This window comes from Harpia harpyja, chromosome 1 (genome assembly GCF_026419915.1).
Source record: "Harpia harpyja isolate bHarHar1 chromosome 1, bHarHar1 primary haplotype, whole genome shotgun sequence".
NCBI lineage: Eukaryota > Metazoa > Chordata > Aves > Accipitriformes > Accipitridae > Harpia > Harpia harpyja.
The window spans coordinates 42,589,180-42,616,462 of record NC_068940.1 but is presented as its reverse complement, the minus strand read 5'-3'; positions in this window follow the sequence as shown (position 1 = coordinate 42,616,462).

Genomic DNA, 27,283 nt, shown 5'->3' with positions numbered 1-27,283 from the left:
AAAATATCAAAACTTGTCATTCGAATCCAGTCAATTTCCAAAATACTGCCTTTTTTCCCTGCAAAGTTAAACTGTCAAATCAATACCATTTCTGCATGCTGCACATGCAGAAACATAAAATTTCATCAAACCACCATCCTCCAATGTAAATTTTTGCAAAGAAACATTCAGATGAGGTCCAAACCTGCTATTTGGCACAAGCAACCAGGCTGGGGCAGAGATGGTACCAATCCAGTGGATTTCTGCAAAGCCTAAGAGCTGCAAAAAGTAGAGGTAAAGAAACTGTCTGTGGTACTCCTCTTTTCAATCAGTCTCGTAGGAATATATTAGCATGGTATGAATTAGTTATGGGATTGTCACTCTTTATAGAACGTAAGAGGTGGTGGTTTCTTTACTATGGCATAAAACCAGGGTGTGGGGCAGTTTTCCTTTATTTTGGAGTGTTATGTTCACCCAGTTTCCCTTCCAGGTCTATCTCCTTGGGGAAGCCAGCCCATCAGTAATTATGGTGCAGTCAGGAGGGACCCAGCTTAGCCCATCGGCAACACACCCCAATCTGGCCACCACCTTTCTCTGCTGCTCTTTCCTGCAGTCCTGGTGCCACCAAATCTCAGCTGAGCAGAAGGACCAAGCCCTCAGCTTACTCCTTTCTACCTCAAAGCTTCCCCCAGGAAGAGAAAACCATCGAGAGATCCCAGGAGGCAACAACCGGCAGCATTTCAGAGGCTGAGATTCCCCACAGAGAGGAGGTTGCAGTCAATATTTATACTTCTGCAAAAGAAACGGACCTACCTTGCCAGCCATAGAGGTAGAAATGACAGTGTCATCATGTGCAGGACAGCAAGGGAAAGGGCTCCTACAGGTGAGGAGCTACCTGGCCTTCCCATGGTCTTGGGTTCACCAGCAAGGCTCTTACATAGAGAAAAGGGTTCTTCCTGCAAGCTGATAAAGCAGAAGACTGAATGAGTCACAGGAAGAGGCATCTCCCAACACAATCTAATCTTTAGCACCCACATAGCCTCTCAGGAGTCACACTTGTTCATCTCGCAGTGGGGGAAAGAACCTGTTGCTTGTTTGGTTGGTTTTGTTTTTCATCCAAATGTTCTTTTGAAAAAGATTCAGTTTTATTGAAACTGAAGTTATTTGTCAGTTGCCATTAAGAAATTGAATTACGTGACATCATCTTGTCTCAAATTTTGCATTAAGAATTTCATTTCAGAGTTGTAAAACTTTAGTTGTGATTCTGTCGTACTGCTTTGGTGGGGTTTTTTTCATTTTATGACAAGTCCACTATAATTTATAATACATGTTACTATGACTGACAAGTTCTACCATGACAGAATGTATGACAAACAAAGCTTCTTATTTATTTTTAAAATATCAGAGACAGCAGATACCAAAAACTTCTTCTCTAGAACAAAACATCTCCTGTTTGTTCCAATGAAGTGAGTTGAAGCAAGTTGACACATAGATCAAAGTGTCTCCTACTTGAAAACTGTCAAGCCATTTCATTGCAAACTAGATGGGAAGCACTTTGAAACACAGGAAAAATCTGATGTTTCATTCAGCAAGCCAAATCCCAGCCATCTTTAATGCAAGTAAGAAAAACATCAGTGTGATTTGCTTAACAGGTTGTCATAGTATAGCATTATCAGTGAAATCTGTTCTTCACTATTAACATGGTGACACAAAATGATAGTAAAACAAGACAAAGATAAAAGTAAATGTAAAGTATCAGAGTTCCAAAGTCAAAATTCTCCTGGTCTATTTTAAAGACATGTTTTCACCTGGAAAGTTAAGGTATTTGAGAACAGCAGCACATTTGCTGCCCTGGCCTTGTGCCCAATGTATTGTGGCTGGTGGGATAACACAGGGTGCCCACACCAGCCATTGGCTGCTGGAGCCTGCCAGCGCACAGCAGAGATGTTGTGGCACATTAGGGAATTTCTACCATCTCCAGCATAAAATCTTCTAACCCTCTGACATACCTGCCTTTGAATCTTAAAAAAACAATACACTGAATAAACTATGGAAAAGCATCTAGTGAGGACCACATGCTGGACCACAGACAGGATAGAAGAATATAGGTTGTAGAAACTGATTCAAATGGCTAAGGACTGTGTAAATGAGTAGGGTATGAGTAGGAATTAAAATAAAAATTAGGTCAAGTTATGTATTGCTGTAGAGCTTGTAAGGAACCTACATAATAACCCCCCAAAAATTTAAGTCAGACTAGTAATAAGTCAATGACCAGGAGAAGAGTGCCTCCATTATTCAGCAAAGCTGTTACCAACTGTCATTGCAGAGGGTAATGCTTCACTACTAAAAATGATGGATTCATTTGTATAGATATTTCAATTGTTACTTGTGACAAAAAGGCAAGAATTCAGACTACAAGGGGGAAGCAACAGTCCGGAAGATATTTATATAAATTACATGTTTTCAAATCAGCTGGGTCTGTTGAAATTCACTGCCAGGTACTTTGAAGTGGTGGAGGCAATCTGAGGGCTGTTAGTGCTTATCTTTGAAAACTCAGGGACTCTGGCAAGTCCCAGAAGAGCAGAGAACGGCAAACATAGCAGGGAATTACAGGCCAGTCAGCTTAACTTCAATTCCCAGAAAAAATATTGCAACAAATCATCAAACAAACACTTTCTAAGCACCTAAAAGATAACAAGGCAGAGAGGAACAGCCAACACGGATTTGTCAAGAACAAATATCAAGCCAATCTCACATTTTTCTATGTCAGGGCAGCAGGGCTTACAGAGAGGGAGAGGTGGTCGCTGTTGTATACGATGACCTCAGCAAGGCCTTCAGCACCGTTTTACATGATTGTCTTAAGCAAGCTACAGAAGCACAATTAGGTGAAATTGTTAAGGCGGTAATACACAAGGTGGAAAACATAATCAGAAAGCAGTTTTCAATGACTTATCGTCAAACTGGAGGAACATATCTGTATGCATTGGGTGAGGATTTGTCCTGCGCCATTGTTACCACTAACCGACCTGGTCGAAACAGTAAGTTTGGAGACAACATCAGCTGGGGCAGCACTGCAAGCAAGCAGGAGACAATAGGCACTTGGACCGGTCTTGACAAACAAGGGCAATGCTCCACAGAAGCAGCAGGCTGTGGTCAATGAGGACCTGTGTGGAGACTTATGGTTAGATAGGAAAGACCCAGCATGTGGCCATCAGCCAAGGACCATCCTGAGCTAAACCGGGGCCAGCAGTGAGGAAAGCAGGGTAGGGTGAGCCATGGAGCAGTGGTGAGGTTTTCAGGCACCTGCAGCCTGCCCGCCGGAGCACTGCATTCCTGGAAGGATATTGATGGATTGTGAAACTAAGAAGGGGCAACTGTGGGGAAAGATGAAGAAGCTGGGATTCAGTTTAAAGAAGAGAAGTTGTAGAGAGAAATTAGGATAAATCTTCATGTTAGAGCACTGCAGCCTCAGAGGGGGAGACAGACGAATCATCCTCCATATCTGCTATGGATAAAGTGAGAATCAACATGTTTGAATTGCAGCAATGGACATTTAGGGTCATCGTCAAAAGAAACTATTGAATTTGAAGGGTAGCAAAGCACCAGGACCGACTGTCCAGAGAACATAACAAACATCCATCACTGCAGTTTTGAGTAAAGGTCAGACGAACAAAATGGAGGATGATATAAATTAAAATGCCCCATTCAGAGGGGTGTGTGGGCAGGTGGAGCCATCCTGAACTCCTCTTCCCTGCACCCAGCTGCCTGCCTGGCTGCCCAGCAAGATGCGCACCCTATACTGCACATCAGGAGGATGCTCTTTATCTTTTTTTTATTATCATTATTCTTTATCAGTTTTTATTTTTCTTCAAGGAAAGAACTTGTAAGGAAGCACTACACATCACTATTAGCAACTCATGAAAATACTACATCTGTGAACAGGACGATTAATTCTTTGTGATGATCTCTGCCATATGGAGAGATTCATTCTAGTATCTAATGAAGATAGTACTAAACAGAAAATAAAATACGCTTCCATAACAGCCACAATAATCTGAGTCCATTTAAAAAGAAAAACAGAACATTGACATTTTCCACTACCACCAGTCCCACCCCCCATCCCAAAAAAAATCTTTGGGCCAATAATGAGGCAGTTGTCATTTTCATGCAGAGCCAAAGCTGCCAATTTTCTCTTCACATCGATTTTTCTAAAATATCACCTACAGATTATGCTCCCAGAGGAATAAAAAGGATGTTGATACAACATAGGAGGCAGGAGCACTTACACAACTGGGTTAGCCACGGGGAGAGTGCATGAATCACTCCTCAGTGGAAAATTAAAAGGAGCAGAGAAAGGGGAGAGAAGGAAATTGGGACCCTCCTGCTCCTCCGGACAACAGCAGGATCCAGCCAGCCCTGAACAAACACATGCACAGATTCCCTAATGGCACAGCCCTGTAAATCCTCAGGATCAAAGGCATAAACCAATTACCCACTTGTGTCAGGCCAGGAATAAATTCCCCCCATGAGAAAATACTAATCATCTGGCCAGGTGCACTAAGTGCTGCACTCAGACACCACCTCCAAAACCAGCAGTGCCAGGAACAGCATGCAAAACTAAATTGAATTAATGCTCCTTTTTTTGACACCCCAGTCTGTATGCTCTTACAAGGTGCAATTCTCAGGACAGAGCATTTTGCCTGTATTCAGGGACTTCATGATACCTTCCCTTCTCATCCCAAACCCCACACCAACTCTATTTCCTTAAAACAAGATTTTCCCTTAACCAGGACTCCCAGACAGTTGTTGGTAAAGCAGAGATTATGCCCTCCTGAGCCTGTAGGCAATCCTTAAATAAAAACCCCAAGAAATTTTAACTACCTATTCATTTCATCTCTTTTGTCCCAAAACAGAGCAACAGCAGTAGGGCACAGCCTGGAGCAAGCATAAAAAATGGATCTAACCTAACACAGGTTTCTCCAGATTACCATCAGTGTGCTGCATCTGACCCAAAGTTCAACAGTAAGTCTACAGCTTTGGCCCGAATCTCTACTTTCTTTTATTTAATTTATATTTCTCTTCCCTACCTTTCCATCCTAGCAGGGTCAGAGCAACTCCCAGATTTGCATTCAGTGAGTCACTAATTCCAGGCATGTGCAGTTGATTTTCTCTTCCCATGCTAAAAACACTTGGGTTTCTGCTTTCAGCCACCTTACCACAAATCTCAAACAACTGACCTGACTTCCCTGCTGTAACGCTCAGGCTACAACAACCGGGATAGGGCTGCAATCTGGCTCTGCAAATGCAAACCAGATGTAAAATGCAACCTCAAGGGCAAGGCAGTAAAGAATTCAGATTGGCAGCATTTTATCCCCACTTAGCACAGGTGTAAATGGCTCCATATGGAGCAAGGCAGAGGAGACTCAAACGTAGAGATTACTCAGCTGCTGAGGTTTATCTCCATTCCCCCACAGTTTACCAAGCCCCTCTTATAGTGATCACCTTGAGCTTGTGCTGCGTAGAACTTAGACTCCTGTTGGCTGCATTGCATATTAATAATTTAAATATATGGGACAATATATTAGATATATTTAAAATAGTACAATCTTGCCATACTTTTTATGGTATTTTAAAATTGATGGCCCCTGGTTTAAATACAAGGAAAATCTGAAATAGAGTTAATGCCTACCATACTTTGCCATCACATCCATTTTTAATTATCAAGAACACCAGGCCAAGTTTGCAATATTTTTAACAGAGTTTTACGTGTTGTCACAAGTACCTAAATTATTGATGTGAAACATTTTATTAAGCATAGCATTTCATGAGAACCATGTTTGGGGGATATAATTTTACTAGAATTAAGCTGTTAAGGCAGAAGGAGGAGCCTCCAAAAGCAATTTCTGAAGAGGGAGGGAGGTGAATGAAAGCAAGACTGGTTTTGCACTTCTCCTGGTGATTTGGAGGGTGAGGACCAAAAGACCCCAGCTCTTTTTCTGTGGGAAGGAGAGGAGATGGGAGGGCAGACATCATCCTGTTTTTTTTCCCTTGATGCCAGAGAGGTCTCTAAAAGGGCAGTAGGTCCTTCCTCTAATTGAGAAAGGGACCAAGGAAGGGATTTTCCTCCTTTAAGAGCAACTGTTGCCAATAGCTATACCTAGAGCAGGTAAAGCTCTACATCCATGGAGCACTGCAAAGCCTAACACATCCCCCCTCTTACCCTAAGCACCTTTGGCCTCCCAGCCCTCCTGATAGATTGATCAGTGCTATACCAAATTTAGACATGGGAAGCTGAGGCACACAGACACCAACTGAGAAGCCTCAGATGATGCAGGGAGCGAGAAGCAGAAGGAGAATCAATGAGGTCATCCCCAAACCACTCGGATACAAGAACCACACAAAAAGTGCTAGACCAGCTCTTGGCTTCTTTCCTCCTTCCAGTTATGCACCTACATAGAAACTTCTGTCCAAATGTAACCTGCAGATCACAACGGACAGAAGCAGGACATGAGGAAGGAGCAAGACTGAAGCCAGGTAGAATAGCTGAGGCTCAAACCCAGCTGGACAGTCCCATCTCAGTGACTCAGGGTCACTTCAGCACAACATCCTTGACAAAAGCCGCAAGAGGCACCGTTGCCAGTCTTCCACGCTGGCTTTTCCCTGTTGGGTTTTTTTTTTTTGTATTACTGAATGGACTGGCTCTGCTGGGCACAGTTATTTTTCCTCCACAACTGAAGTTTGAACAAGCTGCCCTGGGGAGTAATTTTGGAAGCAGCTGCAATGTTTATTATCAGTGTGGGCAGGTTTTTATTCCTTTAACAGCAATCCATCATGCCCCATTTGATTAGTTGCTATTTCTCACTGCCCTCAGAAGGGCTGGAAACCTTTCTTTTCTGTCCTGGAACTGGAGAAAACATGGCGGTTTCAGGTCTCGATACCAGGGACCACAACAGGGTTCATCCCCTGCCGACCCACAGAGAGGCACCACGACTGTCTGGAGCCATTGATTTGCACCGGTAATGGAGAGGTCTTTTTATTCCCTCCCTAGCAGGGATAGGTTGATTTACATAAAAGTGTTTCAAATCAGCAGGCTTCCCTGGTCTCAATCCTATTTCTGTTTGTACTTTTGAGTGACTCTTGAGCAGAGAAGTTCATTCTCATTGGTGGGAAATCATTAAAACATGAACTGCAATTAAATTTAGCCTTTACATTCAATTCACTGCTTCATCTGTATGCATTTAAGCAAATACAGATACCTGCATTCATTCAGAGTCTGAATTTTTCCAATTTTTTGCCATGTTAAGCAATGCTAAGTGATACTTTTGCTATTTACTAAATGATAGTTTATTTTTCACTTGTGTCAAACTGTATTTGGACAACAACTGGAACTGAATGAAAATGCACAAATCAACATTTCAAATAGCTTTCTACCAATTACAAGCTATTCATGTGTGCTAGGTAATAAAAGTGTTTTTATTAAAACATGCTTTGCATTTATATCTGATTTACGACATGAAAGAAGAATTATATGCGGTCAATAAAATTTAACTGATTGTTTCCAATAACTGGAGCCAAAACATTTGAGATGTCAGAGCTAATAGATATTATCTTCTTGCACCTGATTTGTATTCAGCGGTTGCAGAAGGAAAACCACTTTCCTGGACTGTTTGTTGGTTTTGTTCTTACCAAATTTGAATTAATTATTTTTTGAGCTTTACTACTGGATAAAATTGCTATTAAAAAAAATTTTTCTTTCTGTAACTCCTGAAAACAGCTGCTTTTAAAGTCAAGGCAGCCCTTCAGCAAGGCTCACTGCAGGTGTTTAGCCAGGTTACACCTAACCTTTCAGTGGTTTGATGCATCAGAAAACTTTGGCAGTAAGTGCGTTGCTTTAGCATTTTCATTTAATATAAGTTATTTAAGTGTATTAAATTAAGATCTTAATATAGATGGTCAGACTTTCACACTTAATTTTCTGGTTTAAAAATCTGATTAAAGTCATCTATTTTTATCTGCCACATACCTATAAAGATTCCTTTGCAGGCAGAACATAAATCAGGGCTCCCAGGAAAAGAACATTAACACCCACAGCTGGACATAGTGAGTGTTCATCCACCACATCAGCCAGGGCAGCCACACCGAGGCCAAGAGAGCAATCACATAGGTACAAAAGCTCCTGAAACTTTAACATGTGAAAATTAAAGATTCGGTTCCTCACTCTGCGGAGTACAACACTGCCTTGATCACTGCACACCTCGTTTCTCCTTCATCCCACAGCAAGGAGAAGATGAGGGTGGATGGATGCTGAGGACCAGGCAGCCCCTTACCCCCAGCCAGCAGCGAGCTTGGGTGGCAATCCTACTTTTTGCACTTTAAAGGTGACAAAAAGTCTTGTAACTTCCCAAGTTGCGGGTGGAGGTTGGAGAAGTTTCATTTTCATTGCAGCAGGACCACCCTGTGCTTGCTCATTGCTGGATCCCTGTTTCTGGAGCACGTAGCCCACAAGCAGGGGACAACGACATGCGCCTGTACAGCTACAGATGCTCCCAGGGCCACAGTCCTGTGCTTCGAAAGCTCAACAAAAGAAGTGATAGCACATCTTAGGCATGACAAGGAGCAAGAGCTTTGCTTTCCTCCAAAAAAACAACACTTGTTGGTGCATTATTGTGACCTTGGACCAGGAAAAATGAAAAATCACTAATGTTTTCTGCAAAATCCCAGGTTTTTCACCGGAGATCTCCAGCCAGCTGAACCACGCACTAGAATCCAATTTTCCAGAGCGGTGGAAACCAATGGACAGCCCATTCAGACAGTAAACCCTGTTCTGTACCCTGCTTTTGTTATTACACCAGTCTGATGCTACCTTTAAGCAACAGTGTTAAATTCTGATTGCCTTTTTGCCAGATCATCGAGACCTACCAGAAAAATAATTTGCATCTCCATCAAGGTATTTCAACTGCTACAAAAAAAATGTAGCTGTCCTGGTTTTGGCTGGGATAGAATTAATTTTCCTCCTGGTAGCTGGCATAGTGTTGTGTTTTGGATTTTTTGGATTTAGGATGAGAATAACGTTGATAACACACTGATGTTTCAGTTGTTGATGAGCAGTGCTTATGCTAAGTCAACAACTTTTCAGCTTTTCATACTGCCCTGCCAGTGAGGATACTGGGGGGGGGGGGGGGGGGGGGCACAAGGAGCTGGGAGGAGACACAGCAAGGGCAGCTGACCCAAATGAGCCAAAGGGAAATTCCAGACCATATGACATCATATTGAAAAATAAAACTGGGGGGAGTTGGCCGGCGGGGGGGGCCATGGATTGCTGCTCGGGGACTGGCTGGGCATAGGTCAGCAGGTGGTGAGCAACGGCATTGTGCATCACTTCTTTTGTATATTCTTTTATCATTCTTATTATTTTTCCCTTCCTTTCCTGTCCTATTAAACTGTCTTTATCTCAGCCCATGAGTTTTACCTTTTTTCTGACCCTCTCCCACATCCCACTGGGGGGTACTAAGTGAGCAGCTGCATGGTGATTAGCTGCCTGCCGGGCTAAACCACAACAGTAGCAAACGAGTTTCACTGCAGGAAGAAGTCTTCCTTCAGACTTTGTTCCAGAAGTCACTGAAAGTGTATGCCTGTGCACAGTACTGGAGATGTGAAGGGTGACTTCAGGAATCAATGCTGATATTGTCTCCAAAGAGAAAATGAAGCAGACAGGACAGCAAATTTATTTGGACATGAGTAATTACTTAACTTATTAGTGTCCTTGTCTGTAACACCAACTAAAGCAGAAATGGCAGGGAGCTCAGGAGGAATCTACAAGCAGGACAGCCACAGCGTGCACATCCCAGGTCCTGAGCAGCCTGGGACTACTTGGACCCCCAAAGGGCCCTTCTAACTTAATTTGTTGGTGATCCTGTCTATGCATATCCCTCCCCAAAGTACAATCCACTACCTGAGATGTGTAGAGTAGCAATTTCTTCCAAAGGGCAAAACAGGTTATATTAGGAAAAGCATGAAAAATGAGATGCACAATGGAGGGGACAGTATTTGAGAGTCACAGTATGAGCAGGTAGGTGCAGGCAGATGCAGGCAGTAGATGCAAAATGCACAGATGTGGGGGAGCAGTGTCCCAGTAAATTCTCCTTCATTTTCATGTGATTATATTTATAGAAAGCCCATGTACCCACACATACAAAAACACATCATTCTGCAGTTTTGACAGCCCCCTGTGGTGATGCACCACTGTTAATGTCACCTAGCTTGGGGACCAATTTTGCCTAGAGATAAAAATAAATTTATGATGAGTTTAGCATCCCCTCCCCTACAGCTTATTCAGCCCCTGTGCCCACACAAGTGAGAGGAAACCTTTAGGCTCCGTGCCCAGATAGAGGAAAAGCTCCAGTACCACTGACACAGCTTGCACGTTGTACTCTTCTCACCAGAGCTCAGCAGTGCTGAACATTAGGGGACACTGAGGGTCTGCATCCCCATGGCCATGCTCCAGACACATCACCTCACTGACAGCACAAAGACAGCACACCCATTCCCAGCACCACCTCCCAGGGATGCCACATGGTGCAGGGAGAATGAGAGATCACCCAAATCAATTCACAAAGGTAGCAGCGGAACAACCGAAAAACAACTCAAAACACAGGGTACATCTTCAAAGTGTTGGCCAGGAGGTATAGAGTAATTTCGTTGGAAATGTAGGCCAGCCCCCACATGAAGGACATACATTTTTCATGACCTTTCCCATCCTTGATATTTCTAACCTTCAAACATATGTAAAGACGGGTTTCCCCTCCTCCCACCAGCTGCAGCTTGACCCTGCTGTACATAGGAGCAGCTCAGGGTGGGTGGAGAAGGAGAGGAGTCACTGAGGAGTTCCTCTCTCCCTTGGAGGCCAAGCCTGACCCTAGAAAAAAGTAGGAAGAATCTGAGTCCTCCTCAAGGTGGAAAAAAACAGAAATAATACACCCCATGAAGCAACAAAGTGCTGTTTGGAAATGAACCAGTGAGCACCAAGAAGAATTTATTTTAAAAGATGCTCTCTCATTTTAATGCATCAAACAGGGAACTCACCTTCTGCCCCCAGCCTCGGAGACCACCTATCTTGGGCAGACAGTGCAGAAAACATCAATAAGTGGGTGTTCCCAACTGGTTGTTTTTTCATCTCAAGTATTTACTACCCCCTTCTGTGCAGATGAGAGGTGAGATGTAGGAAGCCTCAGGATAAAGAAATGAAAACAAGTCCTGCTGGAAGAACAGCAGAGTTCATTTTTTGATGAGGATTACACCAAAGGAAGCAGGGTAGCAAAGCAATAACATTCATACCAGCCTGTTAGATATAGGAAGAGGTTCACTTAATACGCACCATTATCTCTGCTCAGTCTATGTTTCACAGCTGCCGACACCTCTCATGCTCTAGCCATGCTGTTTAACACTCATATCGCTTGCTCAATTTTAGAGAGCATCAGCTGAAAATGCCACAATCCCTTTACGCAGCTGGAAGCCAGGAGCCAGCGTTGCCTATTGCCACCACCGGCTTGTGCTGGTGATGCCCGTGGCAGAACAGCCCAGCTCAGCACAGAGCTCCAGGTCTCCATGTGCCTCCCCAAATTGAGGTGAGGGTCAGGGCTGGGTAAGGAGGGAGTTCTCCCTGGAGGTTTTCACAGGGGAGTTTGCTCAGGTTCCCATCTCCAATACAAAAGAGCAGCTGCCAGAGAAAAGCTAATTACATATGGCTTTATTTTTTTTTTTCTCCCCTCCAAAGATTCAATAATGGATTGTGGAGCATTTTCTATCTTCTGAACTTGCCCACATCCACCACCTTCAGAGCAAGGACAGCATCTCCAACTATCCCCACGTCAGCAGCAAGGCCATAGATGAACAAGTCCTCAATTCTTTTGTAGGATGAGCTGCACCTGAGGTCCCACCCTGCTCCATACCACATAAACACCCAGCAATCTCACAGCATGAGCCCCATCTATGACAAGTCTCATGCAGATATCAAGTCCGTCTCATACAAGTGCTACCAAACCACAATTTATGAGCTCTTCTAGGCTGTGAAAGATTCACGCTGGGGACATATAGTTAAGAGCTGCTCCCTCTGCAGCTGTGACTGAGGCCAGTTTCTGGAGAAAACATTCATTAAAGGAAGCACTGATCTTTCTGAAGCTTGCCGGATAAGTTGTCCCGTTTCTGCACAGGATAACAAGATCTCCTTTGCATCTTTGTGTCAAATAAAGGTTTTGATTGCTGCTCCCTAAAGGGACACCTCCCATTAACCAACTGTACATCTTAACCACTACTACGTTTTGACAATAAGAGTACAACAGCCCTCATACATCTAAACACAAGGTTTCTGCATGCAGAGTCATTTCAGCAACCCTCCCCAGAGCTCTAGCTCCTAGACCTATTTCCCCACTCCCCCACATACATGTGATGATGTGCATGGGCAGCATTTAACTCCTTTGGCAGAAACAGAGAAGTATGTTTGCCTCCTGCACATGGACCACATGCAAATAATCTACCCACAAGCCCAAGACAGCTGCAGCAGCATTTTGGTCTCTGCTCCTGGCCCTGTTCACGCAATGACAGGAAACACAGTGTCAGGCAGCTCTCCTGTGGCATGGTGTAAGGAACAGACCTGGAACCTCTGCAGCACATAAAGGAAGAAATATCAATCACTTCAGCTTGAGATCAAAAGCTAAAGGATAATGTTTCCATGCCTTGCTGCCAGCTGGGGTCTAAAGCCCCAACTTGGATGCTGAAGCTCCCTCTGCATGAGGGTCCTGTGCTAAAACTGAGCTTCATAACAGCCCATGGTTGGGGGCAACCCAGGCTCGTCCCCATCCCCTCCTGCTTCCCATGCCAGCCACAACTCACCCCTCCCTCAGAGCTGGACACCAGCAAAAGGTATCAGTGAGGCGAGATTTCTGTTGTTTTGTGGGGTTTGGTTTTGTTTTTTTTAACCACAAAAACCAAGTGAGTGGCAGGGAGTAGGTGATACAGAAAAGCTTAAATCAGTAATGCCAACAAATACTTCATATCAGCCAATATGCTGAGTGACAGCCCTTTCACAGATCCTGATGTCTTAATTGCCAGCTGCCCTGCACCAGCAGCATTCAGACTTTTCTCAGCATGCCCAGGAGCTGGTATTTAGGCACCAAAGGAAATTTGCTGTGAGAAATCTGCAAGAAACCCAGGACTTGAAACCATGCCAGGGTCACGACAGACACAGAAATAGCATCCCTGGAAGATACGGAGCCAGAATACCAAGTCCCTGAACACCTCGCTCAATGAAGCTTTCACCAGGCTACAGGGCACTATACAAGAAAAATATTACTCTTATTTGCTGTATAAACAGATTGCATTTGTGTTCATTACACAGACTTGCATCTCTATTCAGCCATAGCACATTAAATGCAAATAAAAGAGGAATAAGTTAAGTTGCATTTAGCTGCACGGCACATTGTAGAGAAGCTTGCGCTGATTAGGGGCTTGCAGAAGCATTTCCCAGGAAAGAAGCCAAAGCTCCCTAACAGCCCTCAGTGCAAATTGCTAACTGTTTCTGCAAAGCTCACGGGGCTTTTCCTTCTTTCCCTTTGTTTTTGGATCTGTGAACAGAAGTCATGTGAATAATTACTTCCCACATTAGCAAACATGCCACAGAGCCAGTGTTGTCCACTGTTTGGTTTTTTTTTTCCTCATTTATGGCTGACAAATTAAACAAGGAACACAGAATATTAGCTATTAGCACTAGCCCTTTACAACATGCTTAACAAAGCTGGTTTGCAACATTTTCAGCAGCGGAGAAACATGAGTTTTTAAGATACAACATCCTGAGAATCTAGCAGAGTAATGCCCAGGAGTGTGAAGGTCCATGATGCAGCAGACCTGGAGAAAGAGAGTCTTGAGATATGGATGAATGTCTGCCACCATGGCACAAAATCTTATAAACCGATGTTGGGGAACCCGTAGCAAGTGACTGTGAAACCAGTGGTCCTCAGCTACTTTTAACAACAAGGCAAAAAGTTGGCCAGTCTGAGGCACTTCTGGCCTTTGCTGCTATCCATACCAAGTCTCACTAAGGTTGGGAAATATTTTGGGCTGATGATGACAGAGGTAGAAGCTGGATGCCAAAGATGTTCCCAACGTGACTGCTACAGAAAGCTTTGCTACCCATGCAGGAGGGCATCTTTCCTCCCGCGAGGCACATCGGGCAGCGCCAGTTCTCACCAGCTAACAGATAACACCCTCAGCTGCCCAAACATTTCCAGTTCAGCAGTATTTGAAAACAAAACAGAAAAAAAGACTTACAAATGCATCTGCATCTTTTCTCCGTATTTTGTGCTCGCGTTGTCCTGCAGTTAGTTTTAAATTATAATTCACTCCAAAAATAATTTCAGAGACATTTATCTGCTGCACATTGCCATGATTACCCTGCCTGTGCTGTGTTGCAGAGCAGCAGCAAGCTGGCCCTGGAGCAGATCAGCGCTGCTCTGCCTGGCTCTGTCTATGGGGCCACATTCCCACCACCCCCATGCCAGTCGGACTCCTTTTAAATACAATTATTCAAAGGAAACTGTGGCTTCGCAACAAATCTCACTGCAGTAGAGGCAGTAAGAGGATCCAGCAACAGAGGCAAAGGGAGCACATTACTCCTTGTTATTTCATTTGTAGTTCAAGGATATGCATATTTGTCAGAAGCCTTTCCCCCCTGCCCTCTTCTCCTGCCAGCTCTTTTATCACCAGCCTCTAACCCCTCACACTGCTGCAAAGCTGATCTGAGCAGGGAAATCAGCCACAAGGCCAGCAGCCTCGGAGCCTCATGGCTTGTTCAACGCCACGCTGGCAGATGGCATCTCCCCACACACCAAGGAAGACCCCACGCTTCAACACCACCCCTCTCCTCCACATCCCCATGAAAGAGGAAAAGAAAGTCTCCCACAGTTTACTAGCAGGACACTCAGCTCAGGAACAGAGCTGCTCATGCTGGGACAGGGTGGCTGAGGCCCCCGCTTGCCCCCCACAGCTGGGTCGGCTCTCTCTGAGAACAAAGAGAGAGCTCAGATAAAAATTTAAAAGTATCAGGATTTTTAGATTCAGGAGCACTCTCCACTTTTGGACTTCAGCTTCTCAGCTCTGAGAGAATAAGAATAATGCAGTGCTCCATAATTATTTTTTTATCTTAATTTTCCAGATTAATATAGAATCAGGGAGATTTGCTTTTAAATGCTAATTTTTTTTTTTTTTTTTTGAAAGTACAATCCTCTGAGCTGGCTGGCTCTGACTGTTTGAAGGCTTTGTTTTAAAATTAAACTTCCCTTCATATAGATTTGAATAGCTACAATATTTCCATGGTTTAGGTGAGCCAAGAGCAAAGATGACCTCAAAGACCTGTAGCAAACTAAGCTGGGTTTTGCTTTGTACACCCAAAGAGGCAAGAAATAGCCTGGAACTAAGCTCAGGGAATGGAAGGCAGGACGGTGTGTCTGGCAGTGCTAAAAAATGCAAACGCACCAGGGAGGACATCTCCTGCATAACTCATCTGCCTTCAAGCATCAGCTCAGTAAGAAGATCTGCACATAGCTGGGGCCAGCAGTAAAGTCAGCACATCTCAGCAGCCAAAAAAAACCAAATTGGGGCAAAAAGAAAGGATTTGAGGAGTCTTGGGCATCCCAGCTTATTTTTCTATTTTACCCAATAACAAAGGAGTAACTTGGAAGCGTGACCAAGCTTCTTTCTACATGGCAGCACCCTCAGCACACAATTCACACATCCAACAACATTCTTGGGTTTAAGTTTTCCCTCAGGCTGCTTAAACCCTTGCAGAGGCACCTTTTGGCACTGTGGTGTCATCTGCTTTACCCAAAGAAATAGGGTGGAAAACTAAAATTGCACAAACTGCTGTAGGTGGAGGGTGGCCCACGGGCAGGAGCTGAGTCCTGGCTGTGAGGAACTGGGCTCAGCTGTTTGGTTTGCTTCTCATTGTCTGTGCAACCTTCACCAAATCATTTAATTTTTCTTTGCCACCATACACTGTCTGTAAAGCGTAATTACACTTTCCTACCTACTATGGATTTTGCGAGCATGAAGACACAAAACCAGTGAGGAAATCACATATTCAAGCATTCAGAGATGATCTTAGAGCCACAGGCCCTACTAAATAGCTTCAAAAAAGCCAGGCTGTGCTAAGACCTCTCATCAGCAAAAGAGTGGGTTCAGCAATGATTAACCCCACCTCCCAGAAAAACATAGAGATGTTGTTCCCTGCAATTAAAAAAATACTGATCATAGTTGTCAGTGAGCTACCAAAAAAAACCCAGAGTGTTTAGGGTAATTTTAATGTTGCTTATGCAAAGACACAAAAATCTTTTAAAGAACAAGCTGTATAAAGCCAATAAGCCAACACTTCTCCCCTTTTCTTGGTTAGTGCTATTCTTCATAAAATTAGTTATGCTAAAAAACCTCGTCTCTTTGCTTGGCCTTTATATGTTCACTCCAGATACATTTTACTGCACAGTAAAGTGCAGCAAGCCCTTTTTGGCTAGGTTTGCAGTCAATGGAACACCAGAAAAAACAAGAACCTATTTTATTTATGTTTTTAATACTGCCCAGTAACTACAAGGAACTGGGTGGTATTGCAGGAAAATCCCACATTATATCTTTCTTTTACTCTAGGGACTGATGGCACACAGAGCCTTTTCTTTCTAAGGCCCCTCTGCAAGTCTGACACCCAGCAGGCTGCAGCATGAATCTGTCCTGTCAGTAGGTTCAATAAACCAGTGGCTTCTGTCTCTGTTTGCAGTGGGAAAAGGACCAGAGGAGTGTTTGGGAGTTAGCATACCATTATGCATCCCCTCCTGCTGCCAGTCAGAGGAAGGGGAAGGCTTTTATTACCTCTGCATGTCCCACAGGTAAAAGCAAATGTGGATCCCAGTGCTACCAACTTGGCAGCATAAGCCAGCAATATATTGCTTGGAATGAGAAGGAAGAAATAACTTAAAATTAAAAATAAATAAGTTCTCTGCTGCAGTTGGTTCAGTAGAAGTCCATTGTACAGAACCCTTAATCATGACTATGGGGCCATCATAAGCTAATTTATTTCTTTTTTTCCTACCTCCCAGTGGAGCTTTAGGGGGGATCATAGAAACATATAATCCTAGGATGGTTTGGGTTGGATGGGACCTTAAAGATCATCTAGTTCCAACCACCCTGCCATGGGCAGGGACACTTTCCACTAGACCAGGTTGCTCAAAGCCCCATCCAACCTGGCCTTGAACGCTCCCAGGGATGGGGCATCCACAGCCTCTCTGAGCAATCTGCTCCAGTGCCTCACCACACTCACAGTAAAGAACTTCTTCCTTACATGTAATCTAGATCTGCCTTCTTTCAGTTTAAAGCCATCACCCCTTGTCCGATCACTACATGCCCTTGTAAGAAGTCCCTCTCTGGCTTTCTGGTAGGCCCCCTTTAGGTACTGGAAGGCTGCTATAAGGTCTCCCCAGAGCCTTCTCTTCTCCAGGCTGAACAACCCCAACTCTCTCAGCCTGTCTTCATAGGAGAGGTGCTGCAGTCCTCTGATCATCTTCATGGCCCTCCTCTGGACTCGCTCCAACAGGACCATGTCCTTCTGATGTTGGGGGCCGCAGAGCTGAACGCAGTACTGCAGGTGGGGTCTCACGAGAGCAGAGTAGAGGGGCAGAATCACCTTCCTCGACCTGCTGGTCATGCTGCTTTTGATGCAGCCCAGGATACGGTTGGCTTTCTGGGCTGCAAACGCACATTGCTGGGTCATATTGATCTTCTCATCAACCAACACCCCCAAGCCCTTCTCCGCAGGCCTGCTCTCAATCTACTCATCACCCAGCTTGTATTTGAGCTTGGGATTGCCCCAGCCCATGTGCAGGATCTTGCCTTGGCCTTGTTGCACTTCATGAGGTTCACACAGGCCCACCTCTCAAGCCTGTCAAGGTCCCTCTGGAAGGCATCTTTTCCCTCCAGCGTGTTGGCCGCACCACAGAGCTTGGTGTCGTCGGCAAACTTGCTGAGGGTGCACTCAATGCCACTGTCCATGTCGCTGACAAAGATGTTAAACAGCGTCGGTCCCAATATCAGCCCCTGAGGAAGGCCACTTGTCACTGGTCTCCACTTGGACATCGAGCCATTGACCACAACTCGTTGAGTGCGACCATCCAGCCAATTCCTTACCCACCAAGTGGTCCATCTGTCAGATCCATGTCTCTCCCATTTAGAGACAAGGATGTCATGCGGGACAGTGTCAAACACTTTGCACAAGTCCAGGCAGATTCTGTAAAGAACCAAGTGCATTTCAGTGTCACTTGCCCCATTACATGAAATAATGCACATACATGCACACACCCCCTCGCTTTATACAACCCTGCATGGAGCCCAAAGATAGCATTACAGTCAATTCAGAGATCAAGGATCACTCCTAACGGAGACAGCATAACAGAATTCATTTAATATTCTCCTTGGATTCGAAATAGTAATATTGTCAACTAAATAAAAGTCAAGCATTCATTTGTATGTAAAACAGTTGGTTATATCAGGCGTATTTATGTCTGCTCTGCCTTCCAGCTACAAAGATTTATGACTGAACACCCAAGGGACCTTTATATATCTATCCAAATTCACGCATTGTTTTCATTAACCTGTGTACTGGCATCTTGTACAACATGGCACGAAACAATAATATAGATTTTTTTTCTTGCTATTCAGGCAAAGGAAGAAAAAGTTCCTGCCAATAACAGCAATAATAAATAAACTCTTTCTGAGCTGGTTTGTCATACATATAGATCTGTATTTATATGTCCATATATGTGTATGTAAATGTATGCACACAGAGGCATGTTATGGACACATATGTGCCTATACACACACACAGGGGGGCTTCTTGTCCTCCCTCTGCCTGTTCTTTTCCACCTCCCATTTCAATTGTCCCCCATCCTTCCCACCTTCTTGCAACGCCAGCCTTGTTCTTCTTTCAGTATCTCCCTGGTGACAGGACAGAAACAGCTGCAATAAATTACTCAGTGTGCTTTTTCCATTAAATATATTTTAAAGAGTGAAAGTTTGAAAGACAGAAGTGTATTTGTATAGAGTAAGAACAACCGCCTTTATAACCCCAGGAAAATTACTGCTGGATAAGAGGTGGAAATCTGGAGGATACAGAACAAAACCCAGCTGCTGTTAAGACTAACAGTAACAAAAAGTTTCTTAGCTTGACCACTTGTTTATTTTTTCTAAATCTTATCAGTTAGGCTGACTATATTACTTTCCTTGTTTATGTTTTTAGCTGAGCAATGCTGTGCCACCAAAGAGACTGCACATCTGAACTCCTTGGCAATTGGCTGTGCCCTGAGGAGGGGAACAGGCCCCAACCCCATTTCAGATTTGGTGTCCCCAGGCACTACTTGGCCAGAGCATCACTAGTGCCTCTTGGGGCAGAGGAAGGGAAAGTGAGAAAACAGAGGAGTCATCCAGCTCGAGGTGATGGGGGACAGCAGCAGGGCATGCTCTCAGGGCATACGGGGGAAAACCCCCAGGTGCCTTCCCCAAAATAAAGCACCCATCAGCATCAGAAGTCTGGAAACCCCACTGTGCACCGGGTCTGACAGACCCGCCAGGACACCCTTGACTCACTGCAATTCCACCTCTAGAAAATGCCACTCTCTGGCAAAACGTTTATTTGAGGTGCCAGCAGAGCAGCCAGGATCACTCCCACAGCAAACGTCTCCCCAAGCCCTGTGACTTCCCTGCTTCATCCTAAACGTGCCTGTCACGAGCAGCCACTGCTACCCAAGCGGTCCCTGCTTCCTGCTGACACCCCTCACAGCCACCTCTGAGACTGAGGCATGCAGGGGCATTTCCTTCCCCTGCGTGGGATTATTTTGTGATGGAAAAAGAGCACACTGCCTTCCCTTGCAGGCTGCTGGGAGAACTGAGAACAGTTTTAAGGCAGCAAAGAACATACTGAATCCAGGCGATATCCATAACTCAGATCCTATTGCCTATTGAATTTCACTAAAGTTCAACTTTTTTACTTTAAAAAAACCAAACTCCCCAAGAGAGTCTTATTCTTCTTTCTTTTCCACTAGGAACTGCTAATGTTTGTTCTTTGAGGTTTGGGGGGGGGGGGGGGGCAGGCAGGAGGCTGAGGTCTTTTTGGAACAGCAGAGCATCCAAGTAGCAAGAGCATTCATAGCCCACCCATCCTCAGACCTAGACTTTCATCTGCCACACATGCACCAAGATGACTATTGCTGAAATAGCATTGCCCAATTACTGCCATCCAAACCAGTCCCTCTTCCTTTCTACCAGCAGCCAGGAGGCATTACACCTCACTGAAGCACTGTGCCTTGTCATTTAGGTGACAGGTTTCTTCCCCACCCTCTGTCTCCTGCCTCTTCCAAGACATAATTGAGCCCCTTAAGTAAGCAGTAAAACAAATACAGAAGCTGGGTGGAAAAGCTCAAGCATAAATCTTTGCATTTTTATACTAGAGTTTATTCCCTTGCATCCTTGTATTTTTTATGTTTAATAACACATGCTGAGGCAGAGTAATCAATCTTAAGTGAAAAGATCAGCCTTTCCAGGAGTAGTTATGTCTGCATAGTACTTGCTTTCATGCCTGAAAATTTCAGAGTATCCTGAATTTTTTTCTAGAAGTGGCTCTGTGGGGTACAATTTTCAGCTAGACTTCATCCCACACTCCTGCTACATGGGCACAAGCTAGCACTACAGCATCTATCCATAACCTGGTGCCTGCAGGGGAATAAAGATGAGAACCAGCACCTGGATGTGAGAGTACAACAGTCAGACATTTAGGATGGGCTACTCAGTTGCTCAGAAAAAGGTCCTCCCACCCTCATGGAGTCTCTAGGACCCTGGCTCCCATACAGCAATCTGAATCAGGCCCTGACCTGCCATCTGTGCCTCTGAAAAGTCTTCCTCGCACGCACAACTGCCATCAGTTGCTTACGAGTGCTGGATATGCTGGATATTTTAATGGGTCCAAGCAAGTGCCACAGAGCCAGTCCCAGGTTAAAGAGCAACATGGAGGAATCTCACATTTATCCTACCATCAGCCAACCATACTCTTCCTATGGAGAAGGTTTTGGTCAGGACCTCATCCAATAAACCACCTCAGGAATGATCAGCAGGACATGGTACTGTCTTTTGAGAGATGCTTGTGTATCTTGAGCTAATGAGACTATTGCCCAGAAGGTCTGGTAACCCATTTAAGTTGTGAAAATTAAGTACTACATCTTTCATTGATAGACATTCTTGCTCTGCAGGCTGCCCACCGAACATGGAATATGATATTTTGTACACTAACTCTTGGAGACTAAATCGGACCTCCAGGGGAAACTTCATTGTCAAATTTAAATATTCATTACATAGCAAACCTGCACCTATGCCTATGCTTCCCTGGGCTAGGCTGGTGAAGTGGCTGACTCAAAGATTTCCTGGGACAGCTGTAAAAAAGTCAATTTTGGAGTCCCTCCAACACCCTCTTACCCCTGCAGGGTGTTAAAGTATGCAGCAGTTAAGGATGATAACATACCATCCCTGCAGGGAGCTTTGTTGTCCATCTCAGGATGGCTTCTGAATTGATGGATCTCTCTCTGCCCGATCTCCCCATCGAGAAGATAGGGCTGCAACTGGGGAGCCTTTGCTTTTGTCCCTGCCTCTCTGGTCCTGAGACCACAGGCAAAAAACAAACCCCACGTAATCTATTTCCTGCACTTCGTCCAGTCACTTATTCAGATTACAAGCTATTAAGATCAGAGGTGCTCCCTCTCTCTGTAGAGAACGTGACAAGGAACCCATCTTGTTTGCCACCCCAGCACAGGCTTTTGCTGAGCTTTGCTGTGACAGGCAGTCACTCCCTGGTAGGCTACATCTGACAAAGTATTAAGCACAGGGAGCATTCACTCCCATGAGATTTAATGAGGTGGGAACACAGTTAGCAGCTAGCGAACCATTTCTCACTAGGCATTCATTGCAAAAATGATGCCAAGGGTAGCACAATTTCCTACCCATTAAGAGAAGCAAGTCCTGCCGCCTAGAAGACACTCACTGGTGGTGATGGGAAGGAGCCAGCACACAAGGCACACAAGAAAGTGTCTGCATCTGACAAAACATAGGGTTAGCATTTTACAAGTAACATTTGCAGCCTTCTCAGCTGCTCCTCATGTACAACATACCTCTGAGACTTGATAATAAATGTGCCGCACTGTTCTCTGGTGCAGCTTTCCAGGTACACTGAAAACAGTGATTTTCATGACTAAATGGATGGAAGAGTTGCAGAACATGATGTCAGCTTGCTAAGTGCCTCATCTCAGAGTTACACAGACAATTATTCTCTCTACAAAAATCAAAGGCGATCCATCAATTACTGTCTTTTTACCCTACCTGCTTTTCTATTATTTTGTACTTTTAAAATATTGTATGTATTAACTACTCAGAATTTACAGCACACACATTGATTTTCCATTAATCTTGCTTTAGCTGAGTCTAAAAAAAGAGTCAAGCCACTTTTTTCTGCCACAAGTCAAGCACACGCAATCGTTAGCAGCATAACTGAGCTCTTCGTAGACCACTTGCTGGCCACCAATGGCTAACAAGCCTATAAGAAAAAGAGGCTTTTGATATTATGTGAGTGGATCTATGAAAAACACTAGAAAGATACAATAGAGACCAGATTTTCAAATGCAGACACATAAGCACTGTCATCTGTATATACCCTTTCAAGGGAAAAGAACACTTTGGGCGGGGAGCAAGAGTAAGTATTCAAACCCAGGGATTAGCAAGGAAGGGCCTGGCTTTCTCCTGGGCTGTGCAAACAGGTCTCCTCACAATCCAGAACCAGGTGTTACAGACACACACACAGAGGAAGACGGGTTCACCAAGCCACATGGGAACAGGCCAGAGCCATCCCCAACAGCCTCCCACGTGGTGTGGGAGCAGACACCCGCATCCCTGCAGTGATGCTCCGCACCTCCCGCACCGTCACAGCAACGCATCTCCTCCCCTCACCAATTGCTTTGAGGTTTGTAAATAAAAAGCTGTTAATGTAGGTTAATCCATAATTAAACACACGATTTGCACACACAAGCATCTTGGCATATCTCCCACTAATACATAAATATTTTTAAATGGCCAGAGACAAATGAGACAAAAGTAACACAAAACCTGCTGCTCTTGAAGCTTCCCACCAAAGTTAATGCTGCAGTGTTCCCAGAGCCACCATGCCGCTTGGGACACAACTGTGCCACTGCAGACAGGAGGTGCCACAACTCAGGGACATAATGCAGCAGCAGGACTGAGCTGGGAGCAGAGGCTCAGGCCAGGCTGAACACACTGTCAGTGACCACCCAAGCAATGCATGTGCCAGCAGAGACAGTGCGCTGGTTTTGGCTGGGATACAGTTAATTTTCTTCACAGTAGCTAGTTATGGGGCTATGGTTTGGATTTGTGCTGAAAACAGTGTTGATAACACAGGGATGTTTGGGTTACTGCTGAGCAGTGCTTACACAGAGTCAAGGCCTTTTCTGCCTCTCACCCCACCCCACCAGCGAGGAGGCTGGGGGGGCACAAGAAGTTGGGAGGGGACACAGCCGGGACAGCTGACCCCAACTGACCCAAGGGATATCCCAGACCATAGGATGTCATGCTCAGCATATACATCTGGGGGAAGAAGAAGGAAGGGGGGGATGTTCAGAGTGATGGCATTTGTCTTCCCAAGTCACCGCTAGGTGTGATGGAGCCCTGCTTTCCTGGAGATGGCTGAACACCTGCCTGCCCATGAGAAGTGGTGAATGAATTCCTTGTCTTGCTTTGCTTGCATGTGTAGCTTTCGCTTTCCCTATTAAACTGCCTTTATCTCAACCCATGAGTTTTCTAACTTTTACTCCTCCGATTCTCTCCCCCATCCAGATGCAGGGGGAGTGAGCAAGTAGCTGTGTGGGGCTGAGCTGCCAGCTGGGGTTAAACCACAACAAACAGAGAATCAGTCTGGAATAGGATTGCATCAGCCCCTAAATACTCTTCCTTTTTTAAAAATTACTATCATTCTGTTCTTTAGTTTCCTGGTGTGAAATGTGCTTCCCCAGCTGGAGCATGGTTGACTGGGGCATTGAGCCCTTTGATGGTCCCTCACCAAGTGCCACCTGAGAGATCCCAGCAGGGAGAGGGCTGAGGGGGCACTTGAGCTTCCTTAATGATGCAGCAGTGACATTTGCTGAAGCATGAGCAGGCCAAGGAGGCTGCCTGCAGGTGTCAACCACCCCTGCTCATACTGATAAGTCCAACAGCAGCAGGTACAATGATTATCCTACCACGCAGAGAGCTGCGAGCACACCTTCATAATGGCACAGGTGGATATTAAAAGCTCTTTCTTGCAGTCCTGTTATTCCACACCATCATTAGGATGAATGGGGACTGGTAAAAAGTTGGAGAAGGTGGTGTCTTTTTGCTACCCTGTGTGCTGAGGATTAATTTAGAACATATTAATTACATTTGCATATTCCTGAAAGCTAGCAGAGGAGTGAGCAAGTGTCCTGAAGGTAATTTACTACAACAAGAAAGTTATTTTGGGAAATTTTTCTTTACAGGCTGGGGTGAAGTGGGAGATGGGAAGAGGGCTGTTCAGGGGCACAGCTCAGAGCATCCCTCCTGGACACTGCAGCATTGGGAGCACTCCAGGCTCATCCCCATTGGATTCAGCTGCTGCAGCAAAGGGACCCATCCAACCCACAGCAGTAATCTGCTTCCTGAAGGGCTGTCAGGGGAATGCCTTCAAGTGTACTGAGAAGATGACATTCATCCTCAGGCATCCTCTACCAAAACACATATGTCCCTCATACAACTGCTCTCCTTATTACATTACTGCTGCTTCCTCTCCTTCTTCAAAAGATACCAAGATCAAGAAAACCTGCTCAAAAACCTTCTCTAAACCCAGCTGAAGCTATAGCTGGGACTAGGTCAAGTCTACATCCCATTTCAAAGCAGTTCACCTTCCTACCCGCTTCTACCTATTTTATCCACACACACCCCAACATAAACCCAGCCCTCAAATGCTTCCCATGGAGCAGAAATGTATGACAGAAGAATAAACCAGATTTTGCACCTGTATCCACCAGGTGGGTTTTTTCCACATCTTCAGCAGTCATCTCCATAGGCCTGGTGTACCCTGAGGATCCCTTTCACTGTTCTGCAGAGGGGGAGACCATACCAGCCTCTTAAGTCTGTTATGAAGTTCAGCCCTTCTCCCAACAGCCCTCCTGCTAAGCAGTGTCCAAGATGAGACTTCAGTGCTTCTCTGCCCTGGGTGTACCCCTTAGTACTTCTCTCATTTAACTCTGCTGAGTATTTCAAACTCTGCAGCAAACAGCCAACACCTGCCATATACTCCAATTAATAATATGTTGAAAAAAGATCTCAAGTCTAGCTCCATTCTGGGGAGCTTTTTTTTTTTTTTAAGTGCAGGTTAAATTATAAATTCTATAGCAGCTATAATAAGGAACATAATAATTCTGTGTACTGGGAAGTCTGCTGTTCTTCCTTAACCATTGAATAGCTGCTCAGATTGAGAAACTCTCCCAGCCTGGCTCTGCACCCAAGAACCCAACCCTGCAGCTCAGGGGGTCAATTTGTCAAGGAGCAATTGCAGCCCCTGATCTCTGCAGAAGAGTCAGGAACACACAAATCAACCTCTTATCCTTTAAAAGATAATCTCTGTCATGATAGATACACAGCCCATAATGTCTGATCACAGGCATCAAACAGTTAATTATATTAATAGTTTAGCAGAATTAAGTTGGGCCAGCTAAGATCCATGTAGCAGCATCTCTCACCCCTGTGTCAGAGAGCTAAGTGTCCTGCCCAATTTCTACACACTCTTGCAGTAACTTGGTGAGCAAACCTGAGATATATTTTGCAGGAGCAATTTGTGTCTTTGGTTGAACTACTTTACTGAAAGGTACACCCCCAGGCTGGAGAGGAGCTAGCTGGCTGCTTGCAGGAGGTCAACATTTAAGTTTCATTTTTTGACTCTGCAAATTAAGCTATTGCTGGTACAAACTAATTCCTTGTCTGCCTGGAAGAAAAGGCTCAAGGAGATATTTCCACAGGTCCCTGTGGCAGAGGGGGTTTTGCTCCTCAAACACTGGCAGCGCTCCTTTCTCCTGGCCCCAGCTTTGGAGCACAACCTCCTGGGGCACCCAGGACCTACGTTTAGAGACCTTCAGCAGAAGAAAATGGAAACCAGGATGTGAAAACTGAGGACAGCTCTCAGCTTTGTCATGAATAAACTGGTCTGGCAAAAAAAAGTTTGAAAAAAAAATTGAAGTCACTGCTCTCACCTCCTCCAAAGAGTCAACAACCCTGGAGCTTTAGTCCTGTTAATTTTCAGTGAAATACCCCCAAAACCCAGGTCTCCCATTAAGCAATTTAGTGAGGTGTCTGGAGCCCTTAATGAAGCCAACCCCCAATGCTTTGTTATACTAAAATCTGTTCCGCAACAAGTAACCCAGTGCTGTATTAAGGCACAGCCATCAGATCACGCACCAACATCCCAGCCTCAGCTTCCTTTTCAGGATTGCCATTCTGGTCCATCCAGTAGCTGGGTCCGCTTTTGGGGGGCTTGATGGTGGCTGAACAGGGCTGCTCACCATGGGCACAGTGCAGGTTTGCACCAGCCCTCCTCTCCTCCTCAAAAATGAGCATAGGCACCTGAGAAAGTGCCCTTTGCACCACTGCACAATCTCCATAAGTGAGGTGAAAACCTGTGGTTTAGGTAAGATTTTATGCAAATGTTCCAACAAAGTAAGGAACCTTTTGGAAGGAGATAAATGTTAACTTCTCCCTGCCCACCATGCAAGGAGCCTGCTCTTCAGGCAGAAACAAGCTTCATGCTCAGTAGCTACTTAGTCCTTTCCTGAGCTGCTCCAGTTTTCCAAAATTCTCTTGAATTTTATACAAAAAGTGCAAACTCCCCCATTTTTTGACCTACATTCATTTATCAAATTGCAACTAAAAATAGAGCAAACTATGCATAAATGGTTTAAACTGTTTTTGCGCTTTCTCTCTTTTACCATCTATTTTAAGGCTGCTCTAGCACTTTTCAAAGTTATAGGTAAAACAGATGAGTGGTATGCGGTGGATGGAAGAGAACATTGCCATCACATCAGTGAGGCCACTGGTGGCCCAGACCACAGCCACTCCTCCAGCTCAGAGCCTGAGACCCAGCAAGAATTGGATCAACATGACT